The 21,291-nt window shown below is 39.5% G+C and overlaps 1 protein-coding gene and 1 long non-coding RNA gene across 2 annotated transcripts in view; both read left to right on the top strand.

Moving 5' to 3' along the window:
* Positions 1-20,822, top strand: part of LOC119710280 — a 73,619-nt gene extending 52,797 nt beyond the window's left edge. Inside the window, exons 2-3 of the long non-coding RNA XR_005259532.1 lie at positions 20,080-20,118; positions 20,682-20,822. This is a non-coding gene — a long non-coding RNA (uncharacterized LOC119710280). The remainder of the gene's footprint in view (positions 1-20,079; positions 20,119-20,681) is intronic.
* HS6ST3 (heparan sulfate 6-O-sulfotransferase 3) overlaps positions 1-21,291 on the top strand; it is a 277,624-nt gene that overhangs the window by 125,338 nt on the left and 130,995 nt on the right. The gene's annotated exons all lie outside the window — the stretch shown is intronic.

Here is a 21,291-nt window from a genome sequence, read left to right on the forward strand (position 1 = left end):
TCTGCTATTGGTGATAGTGTTTTGTTCTGCTTTCATTAAATGCTACCTTGCTTTTTCTTTAATTTAGAGAAGTGTTTCTATTTTGTCAAAGATAAATTTGCTGGTTCTGTTTGTGTTGGTGTTGAAAGGGACAATATTACTTCATGTCTTCTGGTTAATTTATCTCTTAGTTGTAATGCTAATCTAGTTAAGACATGATTAACAGTTATTCAGCCTCATTTTTTTCCTGTCCAGTCTCTTTTGACACTCAAATTAATGCTTTCCTATTTGCTGTATATTTACCCAGAGCTTAAGTTTTATATTTTTCTACACTCTAGCAGTGGGTTTGGTTCTTCAAAAATTATTTACAATAATTAAAAATTGAAAATTTTCAGAGAAATTTAGGCACATGGGGCAGTTAATTCGGAAAGTGCTCTTGAAACTGCTAAAATTAATCACACAAGAGTTTAAGAACCATTTTTGAAGCACTGGAGAGTGATGCTTTTCATTAGAATTTTTAGTTGTACAATATATAATTGCATAACTGCTGATGAAGGTGCCTCAGGTTTCAGCACTTATTTATTGGGCCAAAGTGTTTGACTTTTTTAGTAGAATAACTAAGATACAGCCAGTCTAATACTTTAGTAGTGAATTAGAACTATGCAGTATTCAAACCATGTCTCTCCTGCCAGTTAGAGCTTCTCACTTCTATCTGTGTTGTCTCATGTATTTTCTTTCTACTTAGGAATTTTGTAACAGTCTTCATAACATGCTAGGTAGAGAATAGTTCCTATCTCCTGTCCCATTAAAACTATACAACAGATTCAAATGCTCCAGAACTTCTGATTTTAGACCTTTGAACATGTTGTGTCTCTTCCTTGGGACATTGAGCTGGACTGCACCAGCCCCCTCTATGTCCTTCCTGGTGGAAACTTTCCAGGTGCCTTGCCTGATGTTTCTTCTTATTTGCCTAGTGTATCGCTTATCCATTAAGATATCATCCACCACAAATACTCAATGTAACCATAGCTCAGGCTGCTCAGTTTTCATAGTCTTCGGGCAGGAATGTCAGCAGGAGCGCAGCAGAAAGGATCTGCTGGCAGATCCAGGGTGTGTGGGTAGGCATTTCTAGTTCTTTCTTCAAAGCAGTAAGTCTTTTGATTCCAGCGAATCTTTGTGACTAAGGAAGAACAGAGTTCTGAAAAAAAAACATGAGCTCTCAGGTTTGCCCCCCAAGACATTATTTCTGAAGTGCATTTATTCTTTACCCAGTCTAGCAGTTGGTTTTGGCTACTTGAGAGATGACACCTTGTCTAACATGGAATTTCTACGAATCCGAGGAAGGAAAAAGAGGAGTGACAAGACTCCCTTCTGAATAAAGGAGAAGTAATGAAATTATGAGGACAGGAGAAGAGGTTGTAAATAGATTTCAAGGGACATAATTCTGTTTGAAGCCCCAGGGGAGTGCAAAGGGACAATGCCTGTGGAAGTGAAGGCATGCTGCTAGGCGTGGGCACTGCAGTTGGGACTGTCTCTTAGGATAGAGCATGCAGAAGACCTCAGTGCATGTTGAAGTCACCTGGAGGAAAGTGAAAGAAAGCTTTCAGATTTGACCTTGATGTAGGTAGGCTAAATCCTTTTTCATTTAGTTACTCACTTTGCTTTTTACAGTTATTTGTAGCTGTGTTGCCTACTTTAGATGTGGTAAATTAATGCTTTGAATAAAGATGATTTTCAACAGAACTATCTGAAAACAAAGCAAGTTTCCAAAAAAACCTACAAGAAGTTAGAGTAAATTTTTCTGTAAATAACAAACATTATTCAATTATGATTTTCTGTCCAAGTCCAGAAATTCATGTCATATTATGTGACCATGAACCAAGGGCTTTCAGCTTTCTGCTGATATAATTTGAATTAAATCTTCTTTCTTCTTTCTCTTAGAAAGGAGATTATATTAGATTATTGTTTTTTCAAGTTCTGAAGGTCCAAACAGCGGAAGAATAGGAAGACTAGGAAATGGTTGCCATTGCTTATTGTCACATTTTTGTTTTTCATCCTGATTCAATTAAGCTTACTAATTACTGCTCTGTTTGACACTGTCTAAGGGCTAGGGGTTGTTTTACAATTTAATAACCATAGTATCATTCTGAACATCCTTCTGTTAAAAAAAGGAAAAAAGGCCAAAACAAAAGTCATTACACTGATCCTTTAGAGGGGACTTTTTGAGGATGTACTCAGCCTATACTCAGAGAGCTTGCTGTGCTGATTTGCTGTGTGGTGAGGAGCTGCATGCTGAAAGCAGAGATTACATTGGGAGCATCACGCATGTGTGGTTATGACAGCTGGCAGGAGCGCTCAGGCGCTGCGGAGAGGGCAGCAATGTCCACAGAACTGCTGCCCATAAAGATTAGTGGGCAATATCCTAATTTCCTCCAAATGAAGGGTAAAACGAAAAGGTTATGTGAGGGTGCCTGCGCTCAGTGCAGTGAAAAATCTCATCGCTGTGTTTTGCCAGCTCCTGTCCCCTATCAGTCAAGGTATGAAGGATGTCTCCCACTGAAGGCAGTTTAGGTGCAGGTATATAAGCTGCATTCTTAATGTGATTTTCTGCTTCCTTCTCTTCAAGCAGCAACACAGCAAGAGTGGATTTTGGTACATTGTACCTTTGTCCTGTGGCATGGTAAGAAATTTGAGAGGCATTGAGCATGCTGAAGCAAGAGGCTTCTGCTGACCTTTTACTGGGGCTGACTGAAGCTGTTGGGAGGACCTGGAGAAATAGCTTTATGACACATTTGGCTTTGGCATTGTTTATTTCTGAAAAGCTTCCCGTTTCCGAGCAATTTCCAAGCTGAACCTACTTGATATTGACAGGTAATATTTTAATGGGTAGATTGATTGGACTGGCAGAATGAATTAGCCATCAGCTTGACAACCATATAGCATTATGTTGTGTATCTGTTTACTCAGCACTGGGTGAAATGCAAGAGTCTATTGAAAATCAGATTTCCATGCTGCTTTGTCAAAGCAAATTTAATCACAGCTAGAACATGTGGCATCCATCATTTCCACTTCAGAAGGCATCAGCAGCCACAGATCAGGAACAAGCAGTGCTGCCACTGCTGTCTTTGACTCACATGGAAAATTAAATTTTAGCATAGATTTTTGATAAATGATGCAGTCTTACCCATCAAACATGATTACTTAAGTGTTCTCTATTAAAGTAATCCCAATAGCTTTTTATCTTGAAGCAAGGTGTTACTCCATTTGGCTTTGAGTCACTCCTCCTGATGTGGGATACACCTTTGGATATTGCCTTTGCAGATTAGACAGCTGCTTTCTGTTTGTTGTTCTTGAAGATCTCAGATCTGCCTGGCTGCCTGCTTCTGCCTGCATTTTAGTGACCAGCTCAGTTACATACTATAGTTAATTCTGTGTTCTTTTCCAAAATTCCACATTAATGCTTCTCTTTCTACCCCCATGGATATCAGGACAGCAAATTTCATTAAAAGAAATCTCAAGATAACTTAAGGAGTAAAACAGTACAGAATACATGAAAAGATGCAACCATCTGCTTTGTTCATGCCTCAGGTGTGGTAGAGATCATTTAAAGTGTCCAGATGTACATAAAGTGTTTTAAAAAATTGTAAATATTAGTCCCACAATTTTACTTTAAAATTTTGGAGTTTCTTTAATTTATCATAGGCACTGAAATGACATAATTTTAAAAGCAAATACTTCTTTTGGGGGGATCTTTTTTTCCCCCCACTTCTGCTTCCATTTAGAATATCCAGGCATTTGTTTTGTAACACCATTGTCTAGTCCTATTATTCATGTATAATTTTAATTTGATGTGTTAATGCCTCCATAACAGAGCCCAAAGCCTTCTTCTTTCAGACTTGAAGATAACAGCACAATTTTTCTAATTCCTACTAATTGAGCTATGATTCTTTAAGATTGTCTCAGGTCTTGTACTGTCTCTTCTAATGTCCTCAGAATTAATGTAGGCCCTCTGAATTTTTTTTTTTTTACAGCAGTGCTCAAAAATACCCTGCTGGTAGAGTATTTGAGTTCAAATAATAATGCTTCTTGTGTTTTTATGTTTCCTCAGCATATTCAGCTGTTTGTAAGGATTTTGTACTTACAATAAAATTTCAAAATTGCTTTCCTTTATAGCATTGCTATTAGCATATCAAGATTTTTAATCAAATGCCTGAATATGCTATTTTGTCTCTTTGCTTATGGTAAGTCACCTTGTGGAGGTGTTATTCTCTTCTGACTGTAGAAGGTGCAAGGGGTGAGTAGTGTTGAGTGCTGAGCAATAAGCAGAGTTTGAGGAGCAAACAAGCCCTGCCTCTGTGATGGATGCCACAACACAGACGCGTTGCCAGCGCTGTCAGTGCAGATGTGTCGCACAGCTGCCGCTGGGAAAGCTGTAAGGAGTGCCTGGGTGATGCTGGTTCTGTGATTTGAACTGATGATGCACAAGTGCTGCACAAATGAGTGCTGCACAAGCAAATCGTGTATTTCAAGAGCCACGTGCCAGAACTTGTCCCTTACTGTGCCAGGTAGTTGCCCACCAGATGTCCTCTGAATTTTGTGTTATCTGCAGTTGGACACCTGTATCAGGGACTCTTGTGTAGAGTGACAGCTGAATACATACAAGAACTAATCAATCCCTAGGGGTACAATAGTTTTGTCTCTGTCAAACTGGTTTATTGTTGTTTTTCTTAGAAAAATACGAAGCTGATGAAGTATAGCTTAACTTTCAAAACCAAAAAGGTATTTGTTCCCAAAGGCTGGGAGGTGTTCAAGATTTATGACTTTTCTGCTGTCTGATTTGCTAGTCTGCATGATTGATATTCCTATGCTAGCTATCAGATCGTCCTTTTCAGACTAGAGTTTCTCACATCAGTAGCCGGTGCAATTTGTAATTAATTGTCACTGGCCTCACTGTTATCTGAGTGGATCGATAAGCATCCACTGGGCAGCAGGTCTTGCTTGTTGATTCACTTTCTTCTGTGTAGATCTTAAAGGTACACTCAGGGTGACAAAAACTCAAAATAGTGAGACCTGAATTCTGACACCTAAATTAGCTGTGATGAAGTTTAGCTGTGTTGGTGTCTGATCATAAATAAGAGGTGAAGTGTGGGCTGGGGTAGCCAAGCACTGTATGACTTTCCATCCCTCGCCGTAGCTTCCACATACAGCTGACCCAGTTTGCGTTCTTCCTGATCTTGCCCAGTGTGAAAATTAATTTGTTTTTCTATCTGCATATGCCTGAATTGAGTGCTAGGCTGCTCCTTTGGGAAGGACCAGTGAGGAGAAACTTTTCAGTGTATGTATTATCTTAGCTCATGCCAGCAGAATATTTTCACATGATTTTTCAGAACAAGGCTGTTCTTGGATGCAACTTTTAAATTCAGTCTGTGAACCCTCATCTAAGCAATAGTGCCTCCAATTTGTCTGGAATGGCAATGGATCCATGTGCTTGGGGTTGCTGCATATTGTTTTCATTGAGACCAGGCATGTATGGGGATTTTGCTTTGATGTGACAGAAAATATCTTCTAGTTTGTATACTTCATTTCCATTCCTGAGAACTAATTAGAGTTGTCTGGAATAAAAGGGTGTGTTGAGGCAGAAAATTCATTTTGATTGTAGCCATCCAGTCTAGCAAAAAATAATAGTGCTGCTTCAAATTTTTGAATAATGGAATAAAACAAACAAAATATAGCAGAATTGTATTGATAAATAACTTTATTTGGGCTTGTTTTAAAACAAATAACATTTTCTTACATTTTTATTGTGAAATTTCCAGACTTTTTTTACATTGCAGTGTCCCCAAACTATTAAATCCATGAAGTTAAAGTTTCATGGCAGATTTATTAATATAGCTAAGGAAAAAAAAATAGAAGGTGGTATTTTAGATTTGATAACTGCTTTATATGTAGTGCAGAAAAGAGAGGAATGGGCTTAGTTGGTGTTCTGAACAAAGTGAAAATATTGGTCTTTCCTACAGTCTTTTTATTGAGTATAGAAACTTGTGTCCAGTTGAACATGATGTTGGGACCTTGTTCAGATATTACTCCACTCTACTGAATCAAAGACTTTTCCAGGATTTTATGGAGCTTTCTGTATTAACATGGTCTCAATCATTTTCGCAGTAATGTAACAATTTCTTGTGTCTCTTGCTCTGGTATGTATACATCCATCAAGTTTTAAATTGCATGTAATCTTTTTGCAGCAGTTTAACAAGGGAGGAATAATGCACGCAACAGCAGTAAACATTTACAAGCCAATGCTTGCCTATTATCACTTGGCTAAATGCATTTTAAAGACAAAGGCATCCTGATTTGCTCCAGCGACAATCTCATAATTGTAGCAAATACAATTTAGAGCACACAGTTCTGGAAGAAAAGATGCTGGGGAAACCCAGGAGGATGGAGATCTGGGATTGGAAATAACTGCTTGATTGCTCATGGGAGCCTGTGGTTTTAAGAAAGCAAGATATCACTTTCTCTGTCAGTTTACACTTATTTTTGTTGTCAGGGTGGGAAAAAAAAAGTGGAAAACTTTGATGAAAGCCCACATCTATTGTGGAGTAGAGGACCAAGACTTTAATATAAGTGATGACGTAAGTGTAGCATGACCTGTCTCTAAAGAATAAAACAACCTCTCTTCAATTTTTGTTTGAGTAATTACAGACCCTTGCACTTCAGAAGCTTGGGCTGAGGTTGTTTTCTCTTGTGCAAGTGATCCCTGACTGTAGAGACCTCATTTCAATGTCGTTCTCACTTGTCTTGGAGTGTCTTCAGGAAGTTCCAGAGGAAAGAGAATCAAGGTGCATGACATATGCCATGAGTTAGCAGGTTAATTCAGTCAAAATCAGCTCCAAACTCATCCTTTCCACATAAGTGATTTAATTTGAAGAAAAGGTACTGGACTTACACTCTGTTTCCAGTAAACCAGTGTGTGATGGGTCTGGTGCTGTACATGTTGTTCTACCTCTGCCTTAAAAGCTGTCTCTATTTCCCACAGAAGTCCACACCTACAGTTTCCCCTCAGTTACAGAATATCATTCAGACACCATCTACACTTGACATTTTTTCCTTTTGCTAAGAACAGAAAGTCACAGAGGTTCCTATGAAATGCTCCTTGCTGGGTCCCTCTGCATTCGATACTTGAGTGGGCTCTGTGAAGCAACGTCTGATCAGTAACCCTCCAGCTAGTCAGACCTACTGTGCTGTGAATTGCCTGGAATACCCAAATCACTGGGAAGACCTCTTCCTGTTCCAGCTGCTGCCATTTCTTGCCTCACACAGCCAGTATCTGCTCTTTTCAAGGGCAGTCAATTCAGCTTGAGCCCTGTTTCCCTCACAGCTGCTGGAAGCGACAAACATTTCCTGGGAGGGGAAGCAATGGGATGAAACTAAATTGCACTGGACAATTCCACTCTTTTCTGCACTGCTCTGTCTTAAGCTCAGTCAGTCTCCCATGGATTTCTAGACTCAAATGAGGTTAATTTCTGGCTCTCTTGTCCTTCAAGAATGTTGATGTGTCCTTATGCATGCTTATGCAGTAGCTTGCTGTGGCAAGGTCACAGAATAGCAGAGTTAATTTCTGGGAGATCCTAAATGTGAACATGTTCATGGCAAAACAAGGTTTTCTGCAGATGAAGGCTTGTTCCTTCTTTCCTCATTTGCTCTGTGAATAAATCTTTGACACAGACCTTTGAGGTAGATGTACATAGATCTTTATCCTCTAGTAAGCTCTCTGAAGGAGACAAAAAGGTTTTGAATTCAAGAATGATTTTATCTGAGTCAAAGCTAGAATAAGTAACTTCTTAAATGCAGAAAAATCAGAGTAGATAGATAAGATGGAATGAAAAGAAAGTATACAGCATTTTTGTTGATTTAAAACCAGCATGTCTGTTCAAAAGGTGTTTGCTTCTAGGCAGTTTAATGGCTCTAAATAGCAGCAAATGCTGCACTGATTCCTCTGATACTGGAGAATTTTCCTTCCATCTGATTTTCTGAGGTCTGGATGTTGGCTGCTGGCTCTGGGCAATGTGAAGCTGCAGCACCCCCAGCCCCAACTTTCTCATTGCAGGCACTGCAGGCTCTGGAAGGTAGGTCCTTCTTGCTACGCTCAGTTCCTCAGAAGAAAGGTTATGTCCCCTCCCTCGCTCTGCTTTGCTGTTGAGGAGTGTGCAGGGTATACCTGTACACCCCAAATTGCTGCCTTGCTGTACAGTGCCAGCAATACATAGCTTAGTGAAGTGATCTGTTGGTCTTCGAAAAGGCAAGGAAAAAGGAAATCTTGCCTTCAACAAATGAATATCAAAACTTACAAATTTGAAATAAATAACGTGTTGAGACTTCAGTGTTACTTTCTTTCCTGGATTTGTCTGTTGTTTTCTTCAGTCTCACTTCCCAGATACCTGCTTTGTGATTCCCTGTTTACTTTTGTTCTCTGTCAGCATACGGTCAGTCTTTATCATTTTCATGTTATTCATGAGTAGCCAATGTTGATACTTGTCTCGTCTTCCCTTTCTACCTGTTCCACTTGTTCTTTTGATGGCCAGAGAGCTCTTGCTTCCCCTCTCTTCTGTGGCCCACTGTGGATGCCATGGCACAGAGAGAGAGAAACGGCAAGCGTTTCTCACAGTGGCTTGTGAGAACTTTCAGGGAGTTGTAAGGATGTGATAACTTGTTAAATATAAACAATCTGTAGGTGATGTTTTTCTACTTTGTCTTTCTGTTCTTCTCAAGGACGGTGTATGAGAAGGGTGTTTTTGTTAACTAGCCAATCAAACAGGATGTATTGTTACCACTCTATATAAACCACGTGGTTCTCTTGAATAAAGCCTTCTTTGCTCTTTCTACAATACTGCCTCCCGCCTGTTCCTGTGTCGTTCTCAGCGCTTCAAGAGTGACAGCCCACATACTCCTTGGACACTTCCTTTACCCTCCCATATCTGCATCTTCTCCATTATTCTAGAGCTACATGCTGAAACACACATCTTCAGGGCAGTCACATTGTCTCCCACACTGCCACTTCATCCCTCATTGGCTGAAGGAAGACGGGGGATTTTTAAGGTTCTCTCTCCAACTCCTCTTTCCGTTGCCCTGTGAGGGCAATGTTTTGGGAACCCTGTGATGATGTTCTGTTTTGTGTTGCCATTCCAAGAGCATGAGGTCATAGGATTTCTTTAGTACTTGTATCTCTGCCTGTAGGGCCTGCATGAAGTTTAAATCCTCAGTGATGAGGATGGCAGGACTTGGAGTGTGACCTTCTAGCTGGGTATCATTAAATGAGGCCTGAAACTACAGCTAATAACTTGTTATTAATAATTATAGAAGTGCAAGAGTTTTTGAATGTGTAGTAGAATAAAAGTAATAATGTGGACTTTCCTAGCTTTGGCTGGAATAGACTTCAGTTTCTTCCTAGTAGTTGCTGCAGTACTGTGTTTTGGATTCAATATGAGAATAATATTGAAAACACAGTGAAGTTTTAGTTGTGGCTAAGGGGTGCTTACACTGAGTCAAGGACTTTTCAGTTTCCAGTGTTCTGCCAGCACAGAAGTGCACAAGAAGCTGGGAGGGAGCATGGCCAGGAGAAGCTGACCTGAACTGGCCAAAAACCTATTCCATGCCATGGAATGCCACACTCAGTACATAAACCAGGAGAGTTGGCTGGAAGGGGATGATCACTGCTCTGAGATGGGCTGGGTGGTGGGAAACTGTGCTGTGCATTGCTTGTTCTACTTGGGTTTATTTCTCCCTATTTTTATAAATCTCCTTTTTCATTCTCTTATTATAATTATATTTGACTTAATTTCAGTTATTAAACAATTTTTATCTCAACCCACAGGTTTTACCTTTTTTTTCTGATTTTCCTTCCCATTCCATGGGGTTTGTGTAGGCTGTGAGTGAGTGTCTGTGTGATATTTAGTTGCCAACTGGGTTAAGCCAGGACAGTTCTTTTGATGCCCAATGTGAGGCTTAGTGGATTGAATTAAGGACAAATCTGCCTAGAATGTGTTAGAAAAAATTTGTTACGAGCATTCCTTATACTTAATAGTCACAATGATTTTCTTGCTCTTAAAATTGATGTGGCTGTACTTAAAGTTGCACTGTGTAGTCCCTTACTTGCAGTACATGTTCCCTGTTGTGTTGTTCAATACCTGTGGGAACTGGACTAAGATTATCACGTTGTACTTTGTAACAAACCCTGGTTTATGATGTGATAGAATTGCTGGTCTTGAAACTAATCTGGTATTTGTACTCGGCATTGCAGTCATATCTGTACTCCAGGAAACTATAAATAAGTTTCTTTTACCTTTTACCTTTTCTCCTCTGAGATCCAGTCACGGCAGAGACGCTTCCCTTTCTCTTCTCCTTCAGGAAAATACCAACACCTCTTCAGAATTTTGAATATCCTTGAGATGTTCAAACCAGCATGTTCCTATTGCTATATCTTCTGAATGTGTTCCAGGTCTTATTTAAGGTTGAACAACTATTTAAAAATGCCACCCAGAGATGTGTCCTGAGACTGGCTAGTCAGGAGTGGCAGAGTTTGTGGGATGGTAGGGGCAAGTACTTAATTCCAGCAATTTAAAGTGGGTATGTCCTACTCCCTTCAATAGGAGCTTGACGCAGAGGCAGCCAAGTGGTAAAGCACAGCTGATGTCACTAAGGGATCTTTTTCAGTCCCTTTGGTGGCAGAGTGCAGGCCACAGTTTGCTTTCACTTATGGGGCTGGCCATGCACCTGGAATTGACATTCCCAGGGGTGGACACACAGCCCTGCCATCTGCCATGGACTGATGCTGACTATACTGGAACAGGGTGAAGCTGGGGAAAACCTGCAATACGGTGATGGCATCATCATGTGAGGTAACAGAAGAGGAGGTTTTGGGAAGGGGAAGAAAATAGTCCAAGTCCCTCAGAAAGCCAGTTTTGCCCTAAAGCAAAGCACGGTCAAGAGACTGAAGGGGAGATCTAGTTTTTAGGAATAAATTGGCAAGATGAATGTCATGAGCTCTCAGTGGATGTGATCAAAAATAATAACAATTTTGTTTCAATTATTAAACTGGTTTTGTCTTAATCCACACCCCATGGAGGATGAGATGAGTGAGTCAGCAGCTTCATGGTACTTATTAGTTGCTAGCTGGGGTTAAACCCTGAAAAGTCAAGAATCATTAAAACTAGTATGGCATGTAACTGGGAGCAGATTTGGGCTGCACAAGTAGCTCTTGGAAAATGAGAATGTAATATTAAGTAAGATAAAAGTCAGTGCTGGGATGGTGAGATTTTTCAATCCCATAGCACTAAAACAGACTTTCATAAAGCTTACCTCCACTGAAGTTATCTACTTTATTTTTGTACTAGCTAATCATATCTTTGAATTCAGCTAGGACAGTAGCACTCTGAACTTATTAGCAATTATTAGAAATAATAGGAAATAATATTTCTTATGCTGTAACCTCAATTATAGTTGCTTATGCTAATTCTAACATTTAGTTTTAAATACAGAGGGTTTATTTTAACTGTGTAACACTTGGAGAAAGATGAAATCTTACAATGGAAGTTTGTTTATGTTTGTTTCTTTTTAGAAAATAGCTTTAGAGTATATCAATGTAGCAATTATCTTTAATGAATCCATAATGATTAAATGCATATGGAATGTTCTTAGTATGTGTTGGGTAAAGAGCAATAGTTAACCAATTATAGGACTCATTTGTCTTTGAGCTCTTTTATTTTGTAGTAGTTTATCTTCAAACCTGTCAATAACTTGGAGGGTATAATGTAACATTGTTTTGAAAATGATTCCTGTATTGGGTTTAAAAAAAAAAAAAGATTGTGAAAGTTTTTGGCTGTATGTATCCACCCCAAATGACTCATTCATTTGTAGACACTTACACTGTAGAGCTAGGAAACAGGCACAGTGAATTTGAGCTCTAGATTCCCTCCACTTTCACTTGACTAAGAGAGATGTTTTCAGGGGGGATTCATCCACCCTGAAATAGGCAGCCATCTAAGGCATACATACTAAGTCCTGTTATAATTGGCAAAGATAGCATAGCAAACCCTTAGCAATAAAAGCCAACACATAAAGGAGGTGAAGAGGAAGTATTTTATCATGGGGGAGCAATATTGTTTGAAAACTAGGCCTGCCTCAAATTTGGGAGAAGAAGCAATGGAGCATGCATCCCTGTGTTCTGCGTTTTGCTCTGCCTGTGCCCCTTCCCCTGTCACCAGTATGTGAGTGTCTGTGCTGTGCCAAGGCTTCTTTTGTATTAATTGCATCCTTACACCCTCTCTCCTGAGCATTTGTTCACTGGTGTATACAAAGTAATGAGATCAACAGACTGAGAGGAGCTTTTATTTGTCTCTCTGTCACTCTGTGAGGCTGCACATAAGATTTTGGTTTTGTAAGGGTGTTGAGAAACTGGACAGGTGTTGAAGGAGGGCTACTTGCAATGAGCAAGAGCTAGAATTCACACCCTGTGTGAGTGATGTTGAAGGAACTGGGCTTTTCCAGTTTTGAAGAAATGCCTTGAAAAGCATTTGCAGATAAGGCAAGGTCTTCTAAGTAGTGATGGAGAATATAACAAGTGGCAACAGCAGATGGTGTATGAGGCGGTTTAGGTTGCACATTACAAAAAGAACTCGAGTAGGTGGATCATGTGGCACTGGGACAGGTCATCCAACGTCTCCACTCTTGAAGGTTTTTCAAGACTTGGCTTGATAAAACTCTAGGTGACCTAATGGTACAATGCTGGTGATAGTCATGGTTTGAGTGGAAGGCTCAATGGATCTCAGACTTAGAATGTTTCATGTCACCATTTCTACAGTTTTGTGCTTTTCCTTTTACAAGATGAGGTTGCTGTGATGTTCCTTCTTTCTGGCTCACCCTCACCTATGTAGAATGATCCTACTACTTGTTTACAATCCAAATGAATGCACTTCAAAAACCATAAAGGCAAAAAGATGATAATAAACTGGCATTCTGCCTCTCCTGAAAGGCTTTGGTATCAATATTGTTCATTTCTGAAAGAATCTGCAACTGAAATTCTTTTCTTGCAGTGGTAGGAAAGGTCGCAGTCTATAAACTGCATGGGAAATTTGTAATCACAAAACTGATTTTAATTGCAGGGTAGTAGGAGAGAATGGTCGCTCTGGACCTCCACTATTTATGTCTTTCTGTGTGTGCTTAGAAGCAGACAGGTAATCAATGTACGGACTTAAACATGGTTGTTATAAATGTACTTAATTCCTACTACCCAAGGGACTGTTGGTATAGTAAACCACTAACAATTAAAACTTGCACATCAAGCTTTGTGGATCCAACAAATCCTCTAACTGTAGCCTGAATAAAATGTCAGTAAAAAAAAACAACTTTGCAGTGTCCTTTTTACTAATTAAACAGCCTAACTCAGTGTCATAATCATATAAATTCCCAGGGAATATCTTCTGGAGAGAAGGTAAAAGACAGTACTTGACTTCAAAGTGCATCTGCAAAAGAGTTTTAAATTTGTTTCCTTTTAAACCTTGGCTGACAAAAATCTGAAGAAAAAATGTTGTTTGATAAAGTTGATTTGGAAAGCAGATGCTTGCTGAGTCAGAGTTCATGGGATTAGAATATTGTACACTGATTATATCAGGCAGCAGCTGTGGCTCTGATTCATGTGCCAGGTTTGCATTATAGAAGGATATTTCTTCTGGGACCAATCAAAAATACTAATATTTGATCAAGGAATTACTAGCTGAATCTTTATTAATTGCATAGTGAGATGTTCTGTGACCTTTGTTTAAGATGATTCTTCAGTGGCTAAAACTTAGCTAATCTGTTTCATTTAGAGTAGACTAACCTCAGAAATATCATTAGGAACCAAGCATCTGCTCATCAACTTTTTATGGGAAGAGCTCTTAGTTGATTCTTCTTAAGAAGACAAAAGAGACTTCCAGGTGAAGTCCTGGAAGAGCAAATTAATATGAAGGATACATCTGGATTTGATGCAAAGGTAAAGATGATTCATTATGTAGGATGGAAGTAATTAAACTGCTTTTTTCAAGTTACTGGGGGGATACAGAGCATGTTTTCATAACCTCTGCAATCTTGAGAATAACAGAGTAACATTTTTCAATAAAGATGGAATTTCACGGTAGGATTTTATTTACTTTATTCACTACATTTGCTCAAGAAATCATGTAAGTGACTTTAATCTCAGCTAGGTATGTCTTGCTAAAAGATAATCTTAATTATTTTCAAAAAATGTCAGACCCTAGCATAGAGAAGGCAGTGGCAATAAAAATGTGTTAATGTTGCTGAGCATCTCACTCTCTGCTGCACAAAGCACTTTGACTTCAGTGAAGGCTCTAGAGCAAGGTAGAGGTGAGGCTAAGTCAGCATTCCTCAGTCTCAAGGTTCTTCTTCACCAGCCTACAATTTCTCAAGTATTTGGACTCACTTTACCAGCTCTATTGCCTACCCAAGTATGAATTTGGAATTTTTCCACAGCACTAATATATTTTGCAGTCATAGGAAAATAAATATTTTTTTGTTTATTTTCATGGGCTCTTTCATTTTCATGAACACGTCACTGGTTTGTGAATTTAATTTCTTCCTAAAAATATTCTTTATAAATAGAAAATATGATGTCCTAAGACGTAAAAAAAATGGACATTTGGTAGCAGGCAGTTTCAAAGCTGGAAAGAAGGGAACATTCTTACCTGTTAACTGTCAGCTTGTGAGTTACTTGGACGAGCAATCTGGTCATGTTTGTCTTTTTAGAGAGTGAGCATAAAGGGGGGGTTCAGAAACAGCTCAGGGGTTTCCAAAATCATGTGATCAACTTTCAACATAGGCCTTTTGTAAAGTTACATTTGCATTCAAATTCGGATGAAAACAAAAATTATTCCCTTGATTTTGTGCCGTGATTTTATTTTTGAGCACTTTTCCAAAATCATGCATTGTTGAGTGAGCCAGTTAATGGGAATAGTTTAGTCCATTCTTCTAAACAAAATGTTCCTGGTACAGCAATCTGGAGGGGTATTTCCCTATTTTGTTTCACTTGTTAGTCCTCAGGCAGGAAAATTAATACAAAGTACAGCCTTTTCTTTCACCAGGAATGCATCCATTATGAAGATGTTGCCACTGTCTGATTCACTGTTGAACGCAGTGGGATTTATTTTTCTCAGTTTTTCAGTTTTACTGCTTGAACTGCACAGAAAATTTACCAGCAAACATACAGTAAGTATAGTGATTAAAAACGTAGAAAGCTGTAAATATAAAACCAGAATTCTCTGCTTCACTTTACTGCTCCTTCTTTTCTCAGCACCATGAATTGCAGTCCTTAAGAACAGCTTTCCAATGCACTCATATTCCACTAGGAGTGCATGCTGGAAAGTGAATGAGGGTGCAGATGGAGTTCAGAGTTTCAAGGTCCAGAATATGCTTGCTTTTTTTTTTCCTTATTAATATACACCCTACCTGGGTTTTGATAAATGTAATTTTTCTCCATTTTGTAGCAGCAAGGAAGGAAGGACAAGTATTTTTGACTGGTAGAGATGACATTGTTTGAAAGGATCTTGGCTGCTCCTAGCATTTCCTTGTGGCTGGAGACACCATCCAGGAGAAAAATGCAATGTTCCTGCAGTGAATTACACATCAATCAATGATAAGATCTCTTTTTCTAAGCACTTCACCTTATGTCTTGTGGTCTTATTTTGGAAACAAAAAAACCAAACACACCAAGGCCCCCCTGCTGTTTGCAGTCGTGCTTGGAATTTGCTCAGGTAGGTAGAGTAAGCAGAAGTCATCAAAGGCATGTGCAGAATTACCCCTGGTGATGCAAGAGTTCTGTAGAACAGCAGCTCTGGCCACATACTTCAATGTGCTCGAAGGGACATGGCCTGAACTTTGTCCTTTCTGCTTGAAAAGTGGGTTTAGTTGCAAATTTAACAAAGTCTCTGTGAGGGTGGAGATTTTGCTTGGCTTGGTCTTGTTTGCAATTCTATTCCAAAGAAATCAGACTGTAAATTGTATATAAAACAACAATATTTAGGACAAAATATTAAATGAATAATCTGGATGTTCCTCAGTATAAAAAGACACAAATAAGCAGCCAGCATACTGTCCATAAATATGACTGCATCAACCCTCTTGTTATCAGGAAGCAAGGAAATGTATCTGTTGTTCTTGCTAGTTTTGAGTTTTCCATCAAAGACATCAATACCAAACTTTTGAAAGATACAGAGATCTAAAAAAAAAAAAAAAAAAAGTTTTTTTAAACTTTATCACATGTCTTCTTTTGGTTGATCCCAGCCTCTCTTCTCATCAAAAGACCAGTAGATTGTGAGCAGGACCACATTTGCATTTCCCTTCAGCCATGTGATTGCCTGCTGAGACTTGCTAATCTACCTTTTGCCTAACAGTGTGCAGATTTGTTTTTGATGCATGTAAATGCTGTGGAACTTGAACTGATGCACAACATGACAGTTGTTATGCTTTAAAATAATTGGTATGGTTTTTTTGCTGGTAAAACTGGGAGAAAGAATTAATGAGAGATGCTTTTTCCTTTGCTGTTTCAGTGCTAAACCACTCAGGACTTTTTATGTCCTTTTTTTCCTGAATTCTTCCTTATCCTACCTAATAATTAGGAGCTGTGAAAAATAGCTTATACTTTTAGAAAAAAGAGATGAGGTTTCTTGTTCTGATAATATATGGTAGAGCAGTTTTATTTTTGCATTGTGTCTGTTGTACAGTTTGTACCTCAAGATTTCAGTAATTAAGCAAGGGAGGAGATGAGGAGGAAATATTCTTGTGGTGAGAAGGTGCTCTGAGGTTTCCTTGGTTTTTATCAGTGAGACATGCAACACTGCAATTATTTTTTCTTGTTTAATTTCAATCAGGAAGCTTAATCATATTTCAATGCCAAATTAAATTCTGGTACATTTATAATGTGGAGTATTTAAAATTTGCTTCTGTTGTAGTAGAAGGTGTTTTTTTAGCATCCCTGTCAATAGGGGAATCTGCTTTTGCAGTTTAGAAGGAAATAGTTTGGGGTTTCTATGTATTGTAAAAGTAAGATACAAAGACTTACTCACTGCTATCTCATACTTGTGGTCTGTGATTACAGCATCTACTTGCTTTATTTTCAACAGCTTCTAATAGCAGTGTTTAATTCTGTAGGATCATTCAATTTGCTTCATGTTTCTGTCCTTGAAAGACTATGAGTCTGATTTCTGTTCTAGTAAGAGGGTTCATGCAGAAGTCAAGGCTTCTAACTTCCAAAGCCTTTGGAGTCCTAGTAGCACCTCCTTCTTGAGAGATTTAATTGCCAAGTGAGTGCTCTTCACTTTTCAAATATAATGAATTGTCCAGTGGGTTAAGACTATGTAAGGGTAAACTCTCCTACGTATGGTAGCTTGAGTCACTCTGGGTAGAGCTGGAAGCAGAGCGATAGGATGCTCACACTCATAAAATCCTCCTTGCTTAAGACCATTTACTACAAGGTGCCAAAATAACAATTAAAGAAGTGCTTTGTTGGTACATTGTGGCTGTGCCCAAACTGGTCCTAACCACGATGGCAGGAGCGCTCCATTTCTCTGCTCTGCTGCCTCCTGTGCACACCAAGTCCATGGAAGAATGCTTTGGAGTGTTCCTGGCAGCCCATGAAGCTGCTTGAGTGCATGCTAATGATAAATATATCTTATCCAGGGTATGCTTAGGCTTATGGAATCACGTGCATTTCCAACAATGTTTTTCAAAAGAGAAGAATCCAGCCTCGCTGATGACCCTTTCTTCTCCTCCACTTTCAGAAGTCAGAATGTTTCTACAAATGATGAAACATCTCTATGTAGTGTGGACATCACTGACCTCCAGCAATACACATTATAATGTATCATTGAGGAAATGGTTTGGGATGCTTTTAATGTAATGATATAGCAGCTTCTTTGAAGAGTACTTTATTCACTGATGTTTTCCAGTGTGACAATGAAAAGTTAGTAAATGCAGTTTTAAAGACTTTGGATTTGTTTACCTCCTGTTCTCATTGAAGAGATTCAAAGCCTGGCAGGCACCTGTCTTTAAAATCTGTAGTATAAATGTCACATGAGATTATATTTTCAACTAAAACAAAAGTCTGCAAAAATGACATGTTGGACGGAGAACAAATAGAACAATATTTTCTGTTTATGGGACAATTCAATTCAAAATAGAAAACTATACTTCCTTAATATTTTTCTTCTCTTTTGTGAAACTGTAGGCAATCGAGTGTTTATCCTAAATGCAAACTCAAATAGCTGCCAACATTTTTAGAGAAATGAGTGGTACATAAGCATTTCATCTTAAAGATTTCTTTTTCTTTCCTCAATGTTTGTGTCTCTTTGGGTGAGTTACCCATAGAAAATTTAGTCCAGAAGAAAGAAATAAATATGGTGATGGGTATTATAGTACCAGTAGTTAAAAACAGTGTTAAAAATTTTCAGTGCAAAGCAAAGTGACTGTAGATAGCAGCAATACAGCTCAGGCAGTAAAGGGGGAGATTTTCTCATCTGAAGCCAGAGCCATGTGTGGTATGAAGTTCTTCTGGCCATTCTCTCTTCTGACTGCTTAGTCTTCTCCTTCTCAGTAATGCCAGTGTGCAGGTCTTCTTCCTTGCAATAATGCCTCTGAAAACTGGTTGTAGCCCAAATACTGACTATTTTAAGCTTTTCTTACTTTCTGCAGTTGTAGCAGAACCAATTTCCCATCTTCCTCTGCAGGAGGAGCAGGCTTCTCTGTGAGCCTTGATTATGGTAGTCTTTTTCATAGTGTGGAAAGATGTGCGAATCTTAACTTTACTTATGCCTTTTTCTTTTCCTGTGCTGTCAGGAATGAGAATGTTTCTATAAATGATTAATCATATTCATTTACTGAGGCTGTGTCATAATTTCCTGTAAAAACATATGGGAAGAGATGTCTGTCTCTATTCTTTATCATTATGTCTACAGAAACTTAGGAGGGCTAAAGAAGGTTTTGGAAATGATTTGATTTGTCCTGTTTGTCACGAAGCAACTTTCAGTATGGAATTTCTTCCCGAGGGCTGGCAGTTGTACCTTTAGAAGTCTCCCTGGTGTCTGTCCTTGAAGGAACCCGTGGGTTCAACATGTCCTTCTGGAGGTTACTGGATCCAAAGCATCCAGGATTCCAGAGAGCTTGCTAGGCAGGATTTTACTCAGCTTTATCAACGATCCTCAATGAAACAGGGCTCTGCAGGATTTCCTAAGTGTCTATTTCACATGACAGAGATTATTCCCATAGTGTTGCTGGAACTTGAGGATTCATGTTCTATGTGTCTTTTTTAAGGCAAACTTATAGAGAAAGTCAAAGTTGTGTGGTTCTAAGATTGTTAGCCTTAGGAAGTGACAAAGGTTGGATATGGGGATTACTGTGTCTTCCATTTGTTTGTATGATAGCATCACCCTGGGCATCAGGTGGCTGCTTGGCAGTCACTGACAGTACACTTTGCAGGAGTTCCAGTGTTGTCTTTGCAAATATGTTCCATTAGAGACCACCTGTTTCTTGTGGTTCACTCCTTTTGGCACTCTTGGAACTCCTTATTTTGTCAGTATTAGTAGCTGTAGGCTGGGTAGTGTGCTGTGTGCTGTGGACCCTGACAGTGTGGGGCATGTGGCTACAAGCTCAGAGGTGTAGGTACAGTACCTGAATGTGTCCAGAATATGCACAGTAAGGAGATGTTCCTCACATGATCAGGCATTCTGTTTACCATTTAGTGGGGTATTTTCCATTTCTGTTTCCAGTCCCCCGAAGTGGCAGTTTGCAAAGTTACTGTGTGCCCGTGAATAGGGATCAGTGCTTGCCTTTCTTGTCCATTCATAGTGTTTTATGGCTTGTAGTTACAGTCTTACATCAAAAGAAGTGCATTGGCAGAAGAATTATTAAAATACAATGACAAACTCAAAAATCACCAAGCTCTTACTCTCTTTTTCCAGTTTGTGTTTGGAGTGCTTGTGTTATGGAAGGAGTTAGATAATCCCAAGTGATTTGAGCATGGTGTGCCATACCAAACACCCCTCTTCCTCTTTCCTCTAGGACTCCAGCATGATGCAAAGCTAATCTGCAAGAAAAATTGTGAGTATTAAAAACAAATGAGTAGCTGCTATGCTCCTTCTATTTCTCACTTATGACCCTTGTCTAGCCTTCTAAACAAAAGAATCTAGCAATCTGTCACACAAAGTATTCTTGACATCTCCAAAATGAGCTTCTCCCCCCTCTCTTTTTTTCCCTTCTTACTTAAAGTTGTTGCATAATTAAAATCTCTTTGACGTCCTGCTTACAGTCATATCCTGTTGCAGGATTGGTATCCATCTGGCTCACAGCTGATGGATCTTTATACAAACCCACTCTCCTCACATCAGACACCACTTGAGATCCCATGACCTTAAATATCACCACAGATATTTTTTTAACCCCCTACCAAGATTAATAATAGAATCTCCTGACTTGGAAGTGACCCACCAGAATAATCCAGTCCTGTGAATTACACCATGTGCCCGAAGGCATTGTCCAAACACTTCTTGAGCTCTGTCAGGCTTAGTGTCATGACCACTTCCCTGGGGAGCCTGTTCCAGTGCCTGACCACGCTCTGGGTGAAGAACCCTTTCCTAGCATCCAACCTAAACTTCTCCTGACAGAGTTTCATGCCGTTCCCTTGGGTCCTGTCTGTGGTCACCAGAGAGAAGAGATCCCTGCCAGCTCCTCCACTTCCTCCCATGAGGGAGTTGCAGAGCACTGTGAGGTCTCCCCTCAGACTCCTCTCCTCTAGGCTGAATAGGGTAAGTCACCTCAACCACACCATATCGTGTCTCCTCTAGACCCTTCACCATTTTCACAGCCCTCATTTGGATACTTTCTAATAGTTTTATGTCTTCTGTTGTGGTGCTCCAAACTGCACATAGACTTGAGGGTGAGGCCACACCAGCAGAGAGCAGCGCAGTCTCTTTCCTCTCTCCAGCCTCGCATTCCTCAGTCTGTACCTACAACCAGGGTCTCCCTGTTGCAAGTGCAGAATCTGACGCTGTTATTCAATGTGTTCAACAGGAAAATCACACAGGTGAATACCTGGCTCTGAGCCTGGTGTTCCCAGCAGAATTTCGAGGGGTTTGATCACAGGTCAGCTTACCTGGTGGCTGCAGTGGGGTACGCCTTTCTCAAAGGGGAAAAGCTCTCTGCTCAGGAGTTAACATGGCTTGTTGAGAGAGCTGTAAGCTAGATTTGCAGGGAGAAGGGGATAAGCCTGTCTCA

The sequence above is a fragment of the Motacilla alba genome, chromosome 1 (genome assembly GCF_015832195.1).
Source record: "Motacilla alba alba isolate MOTALB_02 chromosome 1, Motacilla_alba_V1.0_pri, whole genome shotgun sequence".
Lineage (NCBI taxonomy): Eukaryota > Metazoa > Chordata > Aves > Passeriformes > Motacillidae > Motacilla > Motacilla alba.